Source organism: Coturnix japonica, chromosome 2 (assembly GCF_054131305.1).
Source record: "Coturnix japonica strain WE chromosome 2, WE-NBRP24, whole genome shotgun sequence".
In the NCBI taxonomy this organism is placed as follows: Eukaryota; Metazoa; Chordata; class Aves; order Galliformes; family Phasianidae; genus Coturnix; species Coturnix japonica.
Genome location: NC_140664.1, coordinates 92,146,043 through 92,165,470, shown reverse-complemented (window position 1 = coordinate 92,165,470; position 19,428 = coordinate 92,146,043). Strand labels below are relative to the sequence as shown.

General features: G+C 39.5%; 1 protein-coding gene across 7 annotated transcripts in view; it reads left to right on the top strand.

The window, feature by feature from the left end:
- GALNT1 (polypeptide N-acetylgalactosaminyltransferase 1) overlaps positions 1–19,428 on the top strand; it is a 245,589-nt gene that overhangs the window by 179,861 nt on the left and 46,300 nt on the right. For 4 of the 7 annotated variants that reach the window (XM_085538065.1, XM_085538066.1, XM_015854314.3 and 1 more), the window contains one exon: positions 13,350–13,521. The gene's annotated coding sequence lies outside the window, so the exon portion shown is untranslated. Of the gene's footprint in view, positions 1–9,967; positions 10,135–13,349; positions 13,522–19,428 lie in introns of those variants that run through there. The other 3 variants (XM_085538064.1, XM_085538067.1, XM_015854315.3) reach the window with 3 other exon arrangements.

Here is a 19,428-nt window from a genome sequence, read left to right as displayed (position 1 = left end):
GGGCAACTCCAAGCTGCTCAGTGCTTTCTTTTCTTCAGCTTTTGCTGGGGTTTATTTGGGTACTGAAGTGAATATGGAGAATAATGTGATAGAAAGGATGCACAGGAATCCTTTATTCATTGTAAAAGGTGGAGTTCCCTGCTAAAGCACAACAGAGTGGAGCAGCTGCTGGTAGCTTAGATGGCATATTCATCAAAAATGGTTTTCTTTCGGCTTCAAGTTAGTTCTAATGTATGGGTCACTGATTTTATGAATGTTGGACTAAAGTATTTTCAGAGAGCACAGATCTGCGTGAGGACTCCTTTGGCTGTGTGTAGCTCCAGAAGTAAGTGGTTGATAATTTAGCCTTCAAAATAGCTACGATGGGCTGAGAGCTTAAGGAATATTGATCATATTACATTAGAAAAACGTGTTTGTTGTAGGTTTTACGTGCATTTGATGATCAGCTGTGAATAGACTGGTTTAATTGCTAGGAACTGCATTAATATTTTAACACCTCTTAAGATCATTTATATGTTTCATGTTGAAATACTTTGTTGTACAAAATGTCTATTAAAAGAATGAGGCAAAATTTGTTCCGAGACTGTCCAGCAGCACCAACAGACTATTGCAGAAGATACTAAATAATCTATCAAGTCTTGTGAAAGTACAGGAGGCTCGAATCCTGGGGTTTGGACTCAATGATCTCTAAGGTCCCTTCCAACCCGCACCAGACTGTGAGACTGTGATATGGTTCCCCTGTTGAAAGGTGGAGGCTGTTTATTTTTACTTTTATTTTTTGATGTTAAGTATTCAAGCACTATTTCTCATGATTTTGCAATGGTGTCATGTAATAGAAAGAAAAAGGGTATTAAAACTCGTTATGAATGATTCAGTGAGTCTGGTGAGTAAGCAGAACTTTAAAATCAACAGCTAAGGCAAGATTCACCTTGTGTGCAAAGGTCCAACGCAAAACGTTTCTCTATCAGAATGTGCTAATCATGCCTAGTTTGTCACTGCTGTTGTAAATCATAAGAACTCTATGTTTCTAGTAGTTTATTTTAAAAATAATATATGGTATCTTGGTTGCTTCTGGGTGTTAATTATATTCTGAATCTGCTAAATCTTAAAAATAGAACAAACAAACAGAAAAACCCACGGAAAACCAAGGCCCTTGTTTTCTAAACGTAATTTGTTTTCTTTCTTTGCTAGCGTTTCTTTCTTCTTAGGAGCTTCTGCATCTTGCAGAGTTGTTGAATCACATCTTTTAGTTTGTCTTTCCACATCCAGGAAACGAATCACTTTGCTGCAACCAGTTAGGGCTTGAAATCTGCTGCGTATGAGAAACCAATTGTCCCAGTTTCAGCTGTGATCTGATTCACAGAAATACAATAATATATAATTTTCGTGCTCTGGATTGTATCACAGCTTTCTTACACAGCTTTGGACGTCTTGACTATTCCTTTTCTTCCCACAAATTGTGCTTTCCCAAACACTGGGGACTCGAGGCTGAAACAATGGTCCCTCTGCATTTCATGAGCGTTATGTATATTTGAAAGATATCTAAAGAATTTTTTTTTTAAACTACATTTTTCTCTTTGTTGAAAATGTCATAAAACTTCTCAAGTTCTGCTAGGAAAACAATGACTTTTATTTCTTTGGAACGTACCTCGTGTTATTTTCAGTAGAGTTAATGAATAGCACTGAGTTGCAGTCACTCTTCTGCCCTAATCCGCTGGTGTTTTTAAACAAAGAAACCACAATGGGATGTTTTCTTCTATTAAGTGAACAGCCTTTCATTATTGTCACTTCTACACGGAAGAGCCCAGGCTTCAATAGCATGCAGGCCAGGTTTTAGTTTCTAAATCAAATCTTTGACCCTGGTGTCTTCATAGCCAAACTTGAAACATTGAGACTGTATATATGTTTGATGCCAACTTTCTTAAAATCGGACCATCTTTTGTTGTGGAGGCTAATGAATTTGTGATTCACTACCACTTCCACCCACAGAGGTGAGCTGTATAGTCTATTTCTATAGAGCAGAAACAAGAACAATTTCTTGTTATTCTAAGAGACTGTTGCTGTATTGATCACTTGTAACTTGTGCTGGCTAATTGTTAGTTGGAAACAACTCTTATCAGCTACTGCTGGAGCATATCAGCTCAACGATTGTCAATAACTTGTGATTTCTCCTTGCTTGTTCACAGGGGTCTGTAATGTGTGGTTGAACGTGTTGTTAATTTTTATTCAGAAGGATATAGATTTAATACTGAGTGTGGAGAAGTGTATCTGAAGGAAGTTCAAATAAAAGGTTTCTTATTTGTCTTTTGATATCTGGTTTGATCCATCTTAGACCTGGCTATCTGCAAATGAGCTTAGCATTTTTTGGGGGGAAACTATTGCTTTTTAAGTGTAATTTGATGTTCTCAGGGAGGTGAAAAGATAGGAGAGGGGGGGAAAAAAAGAAAGAGAATATTATCTTAAAGCCAAGTTATAGAGAATGCATTTTATCGTACTGAGCATGTTCAGAAAATGCATGAGGTCTTAGATTTGCTTCTTCGTACAAGTTCTTGACATAGCTTTCTGGATATTTTCCATGTATTCCAAATGACCTAATGAGTTCTTTCGTGTTTTAAAAACACATTAAGCCATTACATAAAAAGCAAAGATATGTCTGGAGAGGCAGCCAGTACTCACGTAAGAGAAAAGTGATGACCAGCATCACTTGAGGTAAGTTGAAATCAATTTATGGCCGGCCACACGGAAGAGGAAATGTCACTTGGACTGCTGCGTTCAACTCTTTGGTTTAAGTAATTCCAAGTCTCGCTTTTCCCTTTTTGGAGAAGAAGGGATTAATTTGGCTCTTTGGTGGCTAGAACTGCTGCTATGACTTCAGCATCACAGAACTTGTGTGCTGAGCAGTTGCCTTCACAAAGGCAGGTTTTCTGATGTTTTTTTCTTTAATTCTCCCCTCTTGAAAAACAAACTTGAATACAGGAAGAATATTTTTAAAAATGTGGAGACACTTGTTTTGGCAGCATCTGTATATATTAAATATATAGCCCTCAAGTAATTAATCAAGTGTTTCCCTGGCTCTATACCAGCGTTGGCTGGACTTAAGCCGTTTGCCTGTAACTTGTCTATTTTCTTATCACATGTCAAATAAGGTAACTTCATACTCTGTGGTATGCTTGTAAAACCAAGCGGTGGTTCTTGGTGAATGCTTGCCCCATCAAGGCATCAGAATCTCTGTGGAAGGAGAAGAGTTGCCATTTGATGAGCTTTGATCTTACCTTCGGTCCTCCACTGCTTTTTTTCCCCACATGGGCTCTCACCCTCAGTTTGTTAGGCTGCTTTTAGTCACAGTTAGAGGGCAGAAGTCCCACAAACAGCCAGTTGAATGGGGTTTGGAGAAAACTGGTGCTGAAACAGAAGGAAATAATAGCGCTAGTTCTCTTTAAAGAGGCCATGGGGTAAGAACAAGGGTTGCCTGTTGTTTTTTTTTTTCCCCCTCTTCCTGGCTTGCCAGTTGACCAGTGAATGCTTTTACGTTTAGACTGACCAGATGGGATATGTAAACCTTAGAACAAACCATGGCATGTGGTATCTCTTGTTAAGCTGTTAATTAAGAGATGTGAGAGAGATGATAACATCATGTGGGGAACGGAAGTTTTGAGAGCTGTGGAATAAAGGAGAGCTCTTAAGGGCCGGCATCAAGGTGGTGAGGTTATTGCTGCTGGCTGTGGGAGAGTTGATCACTAGTTCTGCTTTTCAGAAGGCAGGATAGCTTGTTTTAGCGACGACTGCTTACAGATGGACTAATTTATTTCTAAGCATCAACATTCCGTAAGATACTTTTCAGTGTGCTGCTGCTTTTACTGCAGCTGGTCCTTTTAAATTTACAACAAAACCCACAAAGCCAGCCAGCTGCTGCTACAGACTAGTTTTTCTAGAAGAATATAGTTCTACAACTTAAGTCACTTTGCTTATGTTAATGAATAGTTGGTCGTGTTTCTTCTGTCCAGCACAGAGCTTTCATAGCTTTCTTATGAACTTATAAATATGAATTTACTGAAAGAGTGTGTGCTAAAATGGAGTTAGTTTGGATTTTGCTCTTTGAAAAGAGATTTGGCTTATAGAGTATCTGTTTGGTAGGTATCTCCTGTTGTTCTCTTGAAAAAACAAAGAGCAGCAGGGAAGCGTACTGTAGGCAAGGTGAAGATAAGATTAATGTACTGTTCATACATGTAAAGTGCGTAAGATGATGCAATTAAGGGAATGTAATCATCTGAATTTTTTTGAATACCACAAGGAAAAGTGATCAAAGTTCAATTCACCGTGCTGGCATTTCCTCTAGTACAGTAAAACCACGCCTTACTGCAGTAGAAGGTTTACTTCTTACCTGTGGCAGCTACTTCTATGCACTGCTTTGTTGAAGGCTATTTCAAGAAAGTAGATTACCTCAAGTAAATGATTGAAGTGAGGAAAATTTGGACTGGGTGTCCAAAGTGATGGTAGCATTTTTTAATGACTAAAAGTGAACGGGAATGCGGGCAATCACAATTACAGACTTTGGTAGCATCAGTACAGCTTCAAAGTGAGACCTCTGTGAGAAGATCCCACTGATGAGCCTAAAGCTGCAATCTCCAATCTCTGCACTGGGCATTGTGAAAGAGACAGTGACATCTCCCTGCTCAACTTTTTAGTTTACTGCAACTGCTTAACAGTGTTGGAGGGACTCTGTTTTAATGAGTTGCCTGAGGAGGGCAAGGAACAGCTCCAAGTATAAGTGAATGGAAGCTGGGCAACAAAAGACCAGCAGGAGGGGGAAGCAGAAGAGTTGGAAAAGGATAAAGCGTAGATTCCTTGCTCTTGAGTATTAAAAATAATAATGAATGCTTAAATGGCCAAATAGCATCTCACTAGCTGTTTTGACTAATAGTGACAGCTATGGTTGTGCAGCAAACTAGTAAAAGAATTGGCAAATCCCAGAACTATTAATAGGTTATAAAAGGAATGACTGTGGGGAGGATGTCCCTGTTGGTAGATAATGTTTTGACTGATATGATTAACCTGTCTAGCCAGTTTCAGGTAGGAAAAAATCAGTTTGACCTCCTTTCTTGCCCCTCATGACTCACTGACAAAGGACTAAATGTTCTTCACCTTTTAGTGCTTGCTTGCTTGCTGGAAATGCAACAGAGAATTGAAGTAATTGCTCTAAACACTGGAGAACTGGATATAATTCATGCTAAAGCTAGCTATAATTTTCAGGAAAATATCAGTGGAATCATTATATGAGATAGGGGGACTTTCATACTCCAATAAAACGTTCTACTGGCATATCCTGCACTTTGGCTTACAGCATGGGGTGCGTTGTTACAGCACTGGGGTGAGCTGGAGGTGGATGAGATTGTTGATGTATCTGGAGAAGATAGGGCATCCATTTAGCTAAACATTACTTGTGAGTCTAGACCAGATAGACAAGGTAATTATGTAAGGAATTAAACTTGCCCATTCTGTAAATATTTGTAATTTTCTGTTGCATGTGTTGAACATACCACCGAATTTTAGTCTTCTGCAAATTTATTTGCTGTGTTCATTCTTGCTAAGTAGAATGTTGAAACGGTATAAAAATACAACTGAATTTTCCCTTCTGTGTTCTTTTTTTCTAGGGATACAGAAGGTTGATAAGGCTATTGCTAAAAGTGTTATATTTAATCATCTTTTTATTTAGAGTTCGTTCAGAACTTACTTTCTTGAAGTGTGGAACACTTCTTGGTGCACATCTGAGAACAATGCTGACAAATCAGTGTTTTGAGTATACTTGGTTTGTAGAACACTTCAGCTTGCAAAGTAAATAACTGTCCTCAGCATTTGCTATTTTTTTTGGAAGCTGGTAGAGCACTTGAGCTGCTACTGAAGTTGGTTCTTAGTAATTTTATATCCAAGTAATTCAAGGCTAAATAGTCATGCATTGTACCATGGAAATCCAGCCTAGGTATTTTGGTGAGTGGACTTCTGTTTTGTTGGGAGCCTTACTAAGAGGTAATTGCAAGCCCCAAATTTTCAGTTGCAGATGAGGGTCTTTAAAGGTGCTTTTTCAGCTGGCTTTGCTTCTCTGGTTACTAATGATGATTTGGATTTGAGTCTTTTTAAAAAACAGAGTACATTTCCTGGTGTGTCTAAAAGGTTAGTTGATAGTTTCCATGTGAGCCAGTACTAAGAAGTGGCTCATATATCTTTTTTTGTTACATGGCTGAGTTGAAATGCCATTGAGTTAGAAGGCTTTGTTTCAGTGTACCATGAGGCACTCAACATCTTTGGATATTTCCTGCTTGTTTTTACTGACGTCCTGCTAAGAATTTTGGGCTAATATGTTTAAGGCAGTTCATCCGAAGATTTCTCCATCTTTCTGAAGAAGTTAAGGACACTACAGTGAACAGGCACAGAGAATTCATGTTTTCATTGTTGCTTTTGTAGATATATTTCTTAGAAGTGCCTTCTTTAATTTGAGTGCTTGTTGAGGTGTTCTATGGTATAATATACCTGCTATGAAATAAAACATTTAGGTGTATTTTTTGTGCAAGTCAGCATTCATTCTGTCTCATCTTTCTGTACAAACTAGCATGTATTTAACCCAGCCAAGACTTGGGTTATCTTGAGTACCTTCAGTTTTAGGGGCTGATTTGAAACTTAGACATCCTGCATGTTTTCACATTGCAACCTAGCTTTTGCTGTATTCCAGGACAAGCTTCTATACGGATTGTTCCTGTTGCATCCATTCACAGAACGCTGAAACCAAAATTATTCCTTAGCCTTGAACAAGCCCCGTGTGTTAGTGAAGCAAGTGTTTATACAAGTGATGTCTTTCCAGTTATGGGAAATGCAAAGTGGTTGGGTTTGTCAGAACAGCTGGTGAAGATTGCCAGCAGTGGAAGTTTCTCAGAATCTGAAGCAGCCTACCAGGTAGCAGGTTACTAATCCTTCCCTCTTGCTGTTGTGATGTAATTCACAGTGTTCTGGCCCACAGCGCTGCTAAAGGGCATTTAAATCAAGATAGAAAACAAAGAATTGGAGAAAATAGGAGAGAATTACCAAGCAGTAACCTTGTGTAAATGTAATGCAGTAGCAATGGAAGATTGCAAAACTGAAGAAGCTGCTGCTGAAATGAGCAGTCTTTCCTCTTCCTTTAGCTGGCTATTCTTTCCCCTCCTTTGGTTGTGACATAGATTACAAATGTTTCTGGATTACACTTCATCTCCATGTTTAATTGGCTTTAACCTGTGTCTAGATGTGTTGGTGTCTGAGAGGGAACCAGTGGAAACCAGAGGGAACCAGGGAACTGTAGGGACAGTGGGATGTACTGTTGCTTTCCTTGAGCTGCACTGCTGATTATTAGTGTTCCTGTTTCTTGATTTTTCGGCGTGATGTGTATGTAAACTGCGCACTTTTCTTCCTGGATACTGAAGTATCTGTTGGGTTTGTGCTCATGTTAAAAAAAAACAATAATAATAATAAAAATGAGAGAGGCACTGCAAACAGCTGGCTAGCTCAGCAATTAGTAAACAAAGGGAAATGGGGTATTTCTAGGAAGGAACTTAAAGATTTTCAGCATGATTTTGCGTGCTGGAATGCAGCACTGCCAAAGGCTGCATTGAAACAGCAGTGCTTTTTATAGAAGAGCTACTTCATGGGTTTGTTGTCGCTGTTTCCTTGTCCTTGTGATGACAGTGTTAACAGCTCCCGGCATTCGGCTGCAGCTACCTGTTACTGGCTGCACAAAGAGGGACAGAAAAGAAGCTCAGATCAGTGTTACTGAGTGCATCCATTGTTTTTGAAGCATGATAACGTAATGTTTCCTGCATTCCTTTGTGGTAAACAGAACTTCCCGAAAAAGGGAGCATTGTCTCACCTGAAGCCAGTAAATGTTTGTCTGCCTCCCTTTGCGTGGAAGAATGGAAGAAATTTATTCCTTTTTAAAGTGCTCTCCCTACTTTGCAAATGGGAAGGGATACTCGTTTGTTGGCTCAGCCAGGTTTCTGGTACTATTGCATGTGGGAGAACTTTGCTGGGAGACGGATCAAGATATTCGAAACTGGAGATTCTGTGGGAGGGTTAGTGTTTGTGTGTATGAAGACATATGCTCACTTAAGCAGCTTGTTGTTTTAGGGCTTGTAGACTGCTGCTGTTGACACCGACAGACGGTCTTAGTGGAATTTTTAAAGTCTGGTGGAAAGCAGAAAACCATTCCCGCTCTACTCCCATACATTTCCTTCCCCACGTCTTCTTTCACTGAAACACTGAACTTCTCAAAGAAGAGGATCCACGGTCTGGACCTTATTGTAGGGAAGAGTCTGCACTATTTCTGTGCTCCTCCAGGTTTACTTTTATATTCTGTAAACTTACTGTTCCTTGAGTTAAAGTCCTTCTAATTAGCGGTTGTGTTATTTTGGACTTTGGAGTAACAATCTGCTTGTTCACCTCTTAAACAGATGACTAATGTTTCCATGCCATCCTCAGGGAGTAACATTCCAACGTGTGAAAATACAGGGCTTCATAAAACCCTGCAGACAAGAATGCTGGTTTCCCTTTCACAACTTCTAATTACATCTTGTAAATGAAATAGGAAGTATTCTCTTATGAGTCCTTCTATAGTTAGATTTGGTTCCTAAGTTAGTAAATATGTAAGCAGCCTTTCTTAGCTATGTGTATAGTCATAAATAATGTGGTTTAGAATGAGTACTCTTTAATATTAATATTTCTCTTGCAATTAAGGTACGGAGCTGAATAGAAAGTAGGCTGTCTTTTACACCACAGTGCTGGGAGGAATGGTTTCTCAGCATCCAAGCAGACAATTAGATGTGTGAAGCGGTGGTTTTACACTGGGGACTGTACTGCTTAGTACTCTTCATGGGAAAATATGGTATTGAGATCCTTTGTAAATGTTGAGAAGCCCTGTGTAAATATGGCATCTGGTTGTGTTGTGGCACTGTAGAATATCCTAGGTTGGAACGGACCTGTAAGGGTCATCGAGTCCAGCTCCTGGCTCCACACAGCACCACATGGTATTCAAACCCTGTGTCTCTTGAGATTCTTGTGGCTCCTGTGGCGAAGCAGTTGCCAGTGAGGTCCAAAGTCAGTCTGCAGGAAGTGTGTTGTCTGTAATGTCAGCCAGCCATCTGCTGCTAGTCCCACCTGAGTGCAGGGAGAGCAGGGCCGCTGTAAATCTTATTTCCTCGCTCCTCTGATCATCCCCAGTGAATGCTTTGTCAGCTGAGGGAGTAGAGGTGCCCTTTGTGTTGTGTGCTGTGTGCCGCGTCCCCCATATGACTCGGGATTTACTGGTGGATTTGCAGTGTGTGGAACAACACAGGCAGTGTTCCCGGTGAGCAAGGGAAGGTGCAGAGGGGCTGCCAGCTCCCCACAGCCAACACACGGCTCTTTGTTCGTGATCCTGCTGAGACTAAGAGTGTTGCAGGGCCACCGATGCACTGTGCTTAAGGCTCGTATACATCGGCTCTGTCAAAATAAACCGGCTGTGCTCGTCGGTTTGCTAATCTTTTGTGTCCTGAAAGTTAAGAAAATCTTCCACCAACACAAAAAAGCTGTAGTGCTGCTCCTGTCGTGCACATAGTTTGTTTTTTTTCTTGGGCATTTAGGAGAGCAGCTGTGATAGCTTTTTAAAGTTATGCAATTGTGAGTCAGTGCTGTTACAGCTATGAAAGTCCGGAGAGATTTGCTAGTAATGACAGTGAATGTGATAGCAGACAGTTTGCTGCTGAGGACAGTAGATTGTCTTGCTTTTTTCACTTGTGCTTTCCAAGAGCGTAGTACTCTTAGCAAAGTGAAAACCAGTGTTTCTGTGGTTTTGATTGAGGATGGGAGTGTATTTTCCAGTTGACTTATAAAAAAATAATATTTACTTAGAGAAAAAAAAAAAACGTGGGCTGGCTCGAGTTGCTTTGAGGCAGTGTCCTCAAACAACAGAAGACAGAGGGCCTGTGAGAGGAAGGCGTTGCTGTGCTATTTGCAAGGCTGTGCTTGCCAGAATGACTGCTTTGTTGGTGAACAGCCTACTGACGACAACCAAGGAAAGCGAAGGCATCGCTTCAGGTATCAGCCTGATTGAAGTGACTGCTTCCTTGACAATTCCTTGTAAGTCCTGGGGAGATAGTATGATAGCAGCACGTACTTTACACCTCTTGAAAACATACATTTATTTGTAATTGGCTGATTATTACTTAAATGATGCCAGTGAATTGTTTCTTGAAAAATTATATGCAAGAAAAATGCTTAAATCTGTTGAATGAACCTTTTTTTTAGTGGGAATGATGGTTCCTCGTGCTGCATTAAGTATAGCCATGAAGAATTATAGAATAAAGCCATATTACATGTGTTATATGCTCTGTTATTGCATGTGTCATAGGGTTGCTTCGGTTAAATACTTGAATACAATGTGAGAATTTCATTCAAGCAGAAGCTGCTTGGTTGCTGTTTTTTTTTTCCCCAAATACTAAAAATATTCAAAGAACTTCATTTTAAGTCTGTAGACTACTCATATGCAGGGGTTGAAGCAAAGCTTTAGTTTGAGTTATCAGTGTTCCATACCATGCTATACTGCTACGTAACTGGTACCCTAATGTAAGTACTCCTAACCACTGTGGTGCTGGATGCGTTATCTGCATGTTCTGGTATCCACAGTTCCTAACCCACTTGCCTGTCTACATCAATAATGTGTAGAAATGGTCACTACTTCCTGATTACTTCGATTTTACATCAAGGAAATTAAAAGGCACAGCTCAGCTTCAGCTTGATTTCTCTTTACATTGAAGGTAAGACAGTCTTTTCTTAGTGCAATTTAGGGAAGCAAATTTCAAAGCCTTGTTCTGAAGCTCAGAGGCAGAATCAAACCGACCTAACTTCATCTGCAACAGGAAGCTTGTGGACTAGAGAAAGCCACATGTAATACTCTGACAGAGCAAGCTGAGGAAATGTAGCCTAGATGTTTTTAAAAAAAAAAGAAAAGAAAAGCTATTTTAAGAATTATGTGAAATCATTAGGTTAGCAGAAGCTGCTGTTGTTTTTCACTGGTTCACTTTCAGAAGGGAGAGGATATTCTATGGGTTTTCTTTTTAGTAGTTGTCTCAGTGATTGTTCATGTCCTGAAATTTCATTATCCGGTTCATGAGCAACTGGCATCTGAGAATAAATGCGGGTGCATCTGAAGTTGAAATGGCAATACCAAAGAATCCTGAGTGAAAAGATAGCTTGAAAGGATAGGCTGTGATTTAGTAGAATAAATGAAATATTTAATGCTTAGGAAAAAGTAACATAGAAGAGTGAGAACAACTGTTGAAGCAGTTCCTTCCAGCCTGTCATCCACCCCAATCTAGGACAAGCCATGAGTTATGAATTCATGATGCAATGTTGCTCACAAAGCGAAAGGGGAGTGTGTGTGTTGGCCTGAATAAGCAGTGGTATCATCTATAGGGCATGTTGAGTTGTACTTCCTGCTGTTTTGCTTATTGGGCGGTGCTGGATCAGTTTTGGCCACTGAACTTCAAGAAAGTTATGGGCACTGGAGATTTAGGAAAGATAATATGTGCAGAAAGAATGATTGATTGAATTAGTATTTTTGTAACTCAAAGAAAAGATCAAGGGAAATAATGAGTTTAGGCTCGTGTCATGGTATCTTAATACTTCCAGAAAGGTTTTGGGTGTCGTGCTGGGTGTGCCTTTGGTCTTGTGAGCTCTTATTGTTCTGGCCTTTGAAACTTCCCCAGTTTTTCTGTTTTTCAGATTTATTAAAAAAAAAAAAAAAAAAAAAAAAGTTATGGAAGATCCTGAGCCATTTCTTTTAGAACTTAAACTGCATGCACCTTATGTAAATGTAGACTTGCTTAAATACACACTGATAGAATAGGAAGAGTACCAATATTGTGGTAAATTATTCTCAAATTCAGAGGAAAATCTGTGAGTTGAAGCATTTGTCTTTTCTGCTTTGATATGCAAGAAAAAAAAGGGGAATGATTAAGTATTATCCCTATTAGGGATTAGGAAATATTACTTATACATTAGGAAATATTACTTCTCAGAAAGGGTGGTCAGGCACTGGAATGGACAGCCCAAGGAGGTGGTGGAGTCCCTGTCCCTGTGGTTGTTCAAGGACCGCTTGGATGTTGTGTTGAGGGACATGGTTTAGTGGGAGCTATTGGTAATAGGTGAGTGGTTGGACTGGATGATCGTTTAGGTCTTTTCCAACCTCGGTGATTCTGTGATTCTATATTGAAGCAGGTAAAGTAGTAATGTTTTAGAATAAACAGTTGACAAACATCTTTTATTGCCAATCTTATCAAGTATTTCATCCGTACTGTCATGTTAACGTAGTGCTAGCATCTTAATTTTCTTCTCTGTTGTATATGCTTTTTGCACTGGAATAGGCAATACAGAGAGCTATCAGTTTAAGCAGATGGAACAATGAACTTGAATAGCGTAGCAGATTCATATATATTACAACAAATAAGCTCATAATACATGGCAATTATTACCTAAGCGTAAACGAGTTACACTTGCATTAAAGATTGGAAAGTTTGCTTTCTTGCATCTTTAAGATGCTTTGTTTACTTTTCAGCTTCTTAGAATTTTCTTCAGACATTGCTGTATTAACTGAGTAAAGGAGGAGATTTGAGGGAATTGCTTCCTTCAGTCGTGCTAAAATTCTGATGCTTGGAAAGCCTCAGACATCATTTTTCAGGTGTCACGTTCTAAGATTTATTTGAAAATAGATTAGTTTGTAAGGATTGGGGCTGTGTAAGATTAATAACGCTCCCCCTCAATTCCCAAGCTGTCATTATGAATGCTAATGTTTAAATTGTGGGCGAGAGATGAAAGTGTGTAAGAAAAACTACAGCTCTAAGTTAAGAATATATCTGGAAAAATGTAGCCCAAATGAACGATCTGCTAGGGTGCTCTTGTGAATGTGTGCCATGGAGAGGCTGTTTCCTGGCCTTTTTGAGAACAATTCCCAGTTTGCTGTGTTAAGTGTTCGTGATTGGATAGAGGGCGACATATATAGAACTCAAAAATAGAGAACTGCTTATTTAGGAGGACAGGCAGTCCTCCTACTCAAATCATATCATCTGAAAGGCTACAAAATGTTGATGACTTGTTCCACCTCTCCACTCTACCCTGCATATGTTGTTTTCCTCACAGGCTCTTTTTAGCAGCAGTCTTTTGGCTCTTCCTTCCTTGTACAAAATTTAGGATTTTGAAGTCTGAAGTGGTTGGAAAGCTTCTATGACCTTCCCCTTTTAGCTCAAGATCTGCCAGAACTGAATTTGGAACTTATCTGAATTTCTGTTCTTCCCTAGGACAGCCTTAAGACCTTTTGGATGGAAGATCTTTGGTTCTGTGTTCGTGTCAGAATGACCTAGATCGCTTTGCCACTCTATGGTTCCTACCACAAGCGCGTGACTGCAGTGCAGTGGGATTTCACCACCAGTGCTTGTGGACCATCCAGATGGCTGTAAACCTGCAGACGAGGTTAGTATGAAATGGGATACAGGAATTTTAAACACTTCAGTAATGTTTGTCCATTTGGGATGCATCACAGAGTGAAGGGGATACTTGGCGTTTGCACGTATGCTGTTATATTCCCATTATGTATTTCTTATTTTTCTACTCATTTAGGTCTCTTGGGGACCAGTTCAGTTGTCTGAAACCGATTAATTTCTTTAACTGTTTGTACAAGGCTAGTTTATCAGTTACTGTTGTTCTTTGCTAGCAGAGGAAAATTATACATTTGAATAAAGCACTAGTTCTCCTAAATTCTACCACATCAGTGTGAAATCTTGAGAAGGGATCTAGGCCGATGAGTCAGAATTCAGATTGGTTTTCAAACACAGAACTTCTGGGCTATAGCTTCTGTCAGAAACAGACTTACCTGTGAACAGCAACTAAACCTGTTTGGTTTTGTTATTATTATTTCTTTTTTCCTACAGTCACAGTTTCCTTAAAGCATCATTTTTTTTCTTTCTGCAAATCATCTGGCAACTTTGATAAGGTTGGTTCTCACAGACTTAGTTGGAAGAACTCATTTGGGCCAGGTTTGCAGTTGTGGTCTGGTGGGGTAAAAAGGGAAAGGCTTGTTTCAGGATTAAGGGAATCTCCAGACAGCTTCGTAACATTGTATTATTGTATAGATCAAAAAAATCTTAAATTCTCAAATATCATACATTCATTTCTTCATAATCTTCACACTTCGAGTACTATGTTCAGTTTTGGGCCCCTCACTGCAAGAAAGACATCAAAGCCCTGGAACGTATTCAAAGGAGGGCTACGAAGCTGGTGAGGGGACTGGAGCACAGGCCGTATGAGGAGTGGATGAAGGAGCTGGGAACGTTCAGCCTGGAGAAGAGGAGGCTCAGGGGAGACCTCACTGCTCTCTATAACTTCCTGAAGGGAGGTTGTGGTGAGCTGGGGGTCGGCCTCTTCTCTTGTGTCGTTAGTGATAGGACCAGAGGGAAGGGTTTCAAGCTGCGGCAGGGGAGATTCGGGCTGGACATTAGGAAATATTACTTCTCAAAAAGGGTGGTCAGACACTGGAATGGACTGCCCAGGGAGATGGTGGAGTCAACCAACCCTGGGGACATTCAAGGAATGACTGGATGTTGTGCTGAGAGACACGGTTTAGTGGGAGCTATTGGTAATAGGTGAACGGTTGGACTGGATGATCTTTTAGGTCTTTTCCAACCTTGGTGATTCTGTGATAAGTATGTCTTATAAACAGGCATCCGTTTAGGAGAGGGAGTGAAATCAGTTCAAAATGTATACCTAACACTGCTAAAATAGTGTTAGCTACTCAGAATAGGAGATCACCATCACCAACAACAAAAAGGTGGATTACAGCTTTTATTTCTGGATTTATTATGGTGTTTTTAGCAGAAGCATCACTTCTGCTGCTTTCCCTGTGGCCTAGTCAGCTGCTCAGTGGTTGTTGGTTCTCATGGCGAGTTTAGTCAGGTAACAAATCTGTGTGGAAATAGCTGCTGTTGGGCAATAAAAAGGATTGTTCTGCATTCTTTGGTCTGGGAGAGTATTGGTGAATTGATGTGGTTAACAAAACACAGCTGTTCTCGCTTGTTGTTCTTTTGTATCAGTTCCTTCTTTTACCTTTGTTGCATTGTAGCATCAATTTTTCTCAAAGCAGGGGGCTGGCTTGTTGGTGGATCTTTAACTGCAGTAAGTGCTCAATACAGCCTTCTCAAGCACCTCTAGTCCTTCTTGTTTGAAAAGATTCTAGTTTATTTAGGGAAGAAGAAATTCCTCAGAAAAGTTACTGTAAAGTAATTTCAAATAAATTGGAACACAAAATTTTAAAGGAGCTGCATAGTTGTGATTTGATTTAAGTTACAAATTAAAGTATGAAATAACCGTGTTACTCAAATACTGTAGTCCCCAATTATAGTTGAATGTGCAAAACAGTTCCACTGTTATTCCTCAGTGGATTCCTCACAGTATTGTACTGTATTCCTCAGTGGCCCTATTTAACCTTTGGATTACCAAACTGAAATTTCCTCTACAAATGTTGTGGTTACAGAGTCTTAATAGTGATACCCAAGAGCTTCTTTATGTATAATATCCATGTTTGATGTAGGCCTCTTTCGTGTTATGTTTTCCTTTATTGATAATGTTATCTTTTTATGAAGAGGTGCTCAGAGCGTTGGATGTTTGTTCTGAAAACAAAAAACCCACATTTTGTCACACTTGACTGGATTTAAGTGCATCATTCTCTTGGTCTAATTGTTAATATCTTATGGTTTTAAGTTTAAGCAAATTGATTTAATCTAGTGGATATTTTACTTATTTGTTTTGTGTATTTTCTTGGAAATACTACTTTAATGAATGTAAAGAGACTTAAAATATTGATATTGGAAATGTCATTGTGGCCAGCATTTAGTTTGTCTGGAAATAATGGCAATTGAAGTTTTGATGTCTAAATATTTTCTTGTTTGTTAGGACTGGCATATGACCTGGCTCAGTCAGGATTCTCTTTTTTGTACTTAATGAGGATGCAGAAGTTATGCTTGCTGATAACTTACGATGAGCTAGGCACATACCAATGGCCAGTTGCAGTATTGTTTGCTAGAACTATCGTTGAGGATCCCCAGAGAGGTGGTTGAGTCACCGGGGGTTGGACTCGATGATCTCCAAGGTCCCTTCCAACCCGCACGAGACTATGATACTATGATACCATCCCTGGTTGTGTTTAAAAACTGTTTGGATGTGGTGCTCAGGGACATGATTTAGCAGAGGGCTGTTAGTGTTAGAGCTGTATGGCTAGGTTGCAGTTGGACTTGATGACCTTGAAGGTCTTTTCCAATGTGAGCAATTCTATGATGGTGTGATTTATAATTACTTACACTTAGGAAAAGCCACATTCATTTGATAGGTGAGTACTGTATGGTTAGGGTTTTTTGAATCATATGGACAGCTGTTTATTTATTATAGGCTTAACTCCATTCTTTCTCTTCTTTCACCCTCTTTCTTCTTTTTAAACAATCTAAACTGTGGCAGCAACAGAAGACTGCTTTTTTGTCCTGACTCTGTTTCATCCTTTTTTGTATGGTAGCAGCCTAGGAGACATAGTTGGTAAAGCAGTGAGGGAAAGAGAGCGTCTGCCGCAGGAAACAGTATTGGTCAGAGCTGCTGCCTGCTTGAGGGATAAAGGCAGTTTGCTTGCTTGAATGCCAAAAGGGAAAATGCAGTGGAAAGGAAAGAAAGAGAGTAGAATTCTGTTATGTAAACATCCCCTAACTTCATACGAGCTTGTACAACAGTTGAAAATGAACAGCACTGATACTTCTGTAAATTCCTTTGTACTTTTAGGGTTCACAAGTGCTTCAGGAAATAAAGCTCTCTGGCATACCTGAAGTCTGAATTATGGGGGTTATGTTTTGATCTTGTAGAAATATCACTCTGTGGGCTGTAGACCAAGATGTTGTGGGGACAAAGGAAGTATCTGGAACTCTAGTCCTGGACAGGGTCTGTTGCTATATCAGGGTGTACTGCAAAATGCTCTGGCCACTTCTTTTCAGTTTCTTCTTTCCCTCTAAAGCAACTCTAAATTTCCATGTTTTCTGGAACTCTGCTTTGTCAGTCTGCCTATTTTGCTTTTTATCTGACAGTTCTTTTCTTCTTCTTGAACTATACAAAGTAGGAACCCAAAATACAAAGATTGTCTACTTCAGAAACATTTAACCTGGATGCTTCTTTTCTTGAAGGAAGTCTCACAGTTACCTATTTTATACTGTGTACATCTGCTTGGGTTGACAGGGGAAATGAAGAACTTAATCCTCGGAAATAACATGCTGCGTGTTGCAAGAAATTTCTGGGAAGACAGAATTATTTAAAAAAGAAAAAAGCAAGAGGAAAAGGGAAGGGGGAATGAGAAGCGTCTTAACTTCAGCGCAATACTGTGCCTGTTATTTAAGTACAAAACAGTTATTGGCAGCAGACGTTACCTGCTGAGGGAACAGCTGTATGGTGTGGAAATGACTTTGTGTGTGCTAATATATGCTTGGCAGCTGCGTGGACCTGTCTGCAAAAATGCAGCCATTTGGTTTCTGTGTAGAATCTATATTCTCATGTGTCTGTATCAATGGGATGACAAGCTTCTTGAGAAACACTGCAATGATTTCATGAATGTATCATAAAATTGGGCAATTCTAGCTTCTCTTTTTGTTACGTCTGGTCAGGTTTCCTGTCTAGAGAAAGGGAAACAATTTTTTTCTTTTTTTTAATCTTCAAAACATTTTCTTCAGAGGATTTTGGATTTTTTTTTTCTTATTTTATTTTTTAAATTTATTTATTTATTTGAGTGGAGAATCATTCTCTCTAATGCTGCAGTGCTTCTTATCTTTGTATCTGCATGCATTTGATTTGTCAGCAAGTTCTGCAGTTATTCTAGGGAGTACTCAGATGGCTTCTCTAGCATCTTAAATGCTGGTTACCTCGGCATTTAACACCGATTTTTCTTTATATAGTTTTCAAATCTTCTTTTATTATAGAAGGCTTGCAAGTTTGTATTTTCCACAGATAATGCAGAGGGAAAATGTTCCTGAATTGTATTTTGTATTTATTCAGATTCTCCTTATGGATTATTAATCTATAGCAGAAAGCTTTCAAGGTTAGAGGTTTCTGGAGTTAATCCCATAAAGACAGTTAATTCTGTTCTTTGCATTTTATCCTGTGTTTCCAGAGATCTATAATCTTTCCTTCTGATCAGCTGACTCTGCTTATCTCTCATCCAAGTTCTTGGCTGTTAGTGATTCATCCTTAATGATGACTATTTGCTTATGCGATTTTATGCAATCTTTAAAAGCTTTTGAAGAATTAATGAACAATTTTATTCCACTCTAGCTTCGTTTTTGATACATATCTAAACAATCAGAAGCCATATGAGGGCTGGATGTTTTAGAACGTTTGAGACCTGTCTTGCAAGGTTTAACTTCTCACGTATGAGGATAATGTCCTGAGGTGTGGGAACCATAGTTTTGAGGCTGGTCTCTTTTTAGTAGTACATGGGGATAGGACTAGGGGTAATGGGATGAAAGTACAGCATAGGAAGTTCCACACGAATGTGCGCAAGAACTTCTTTACTTTATGTGAGTGTGACGGAGCACTGGAACAGGCTGCCCAGGGAGGTGGTGGAGTCTCCTTCTCTGGAGATATTTAAGACCCGCCTGGACGCCTTCCTGTGTGACGTGGTGTAGGGAGCCTGCTTTGGCAGGGGGGTTGGACTCGATGATCTCTAGAGGTCCCTTCCAACCCCTACAATTCTGTGATTCTGTAAAATGTCTTGTGAAAGATTTGTTCATTTGATTGATAGGCAACTCAGGTCTTTGACCATCTTTTAGAAATGTGTAACAGAGTTCTGACTTGTTAGTCAAAGATTTCCCCTTGCAATTTCTGATTCTTCTGTACTGACATCTGAGTAGGTCCTCTATTTTACTTCCTTTGCAGCTCCTGCATTAGTAGCAGGATATAACGTAAATTCCACTCTGCATTGTTTGTTGGTGTCAAGAAGAATCTCTGCACATTTTAACAGAATACTTCAGAAGGAAACATTACCTGGTATTTATAACTCACATTTGCAGACTGAAGAAAATCATTTCCAGAAAATTTTCTTGAGTATTTGACACATCTGTATGAAGAGTGATAGTATTCACTTTAGCTCAGTCTCAGCTGGTAAAAACTGAGTTTAGCTTGGCACTTTAATGCACAACTTTTAAACAAATTCTGGTAACAAGTTTGATTTTTTTTCAGACTGCAGAAACACCGTAAGTGAAAATGGAAGATGTGAGTATTGAGAAGGCAGAACAACTTCCAGTTGGTTTTACTGCCGTTTAATCTTTTGCATGTGATTTCTCTTCTAAAAGAAGATTGTTC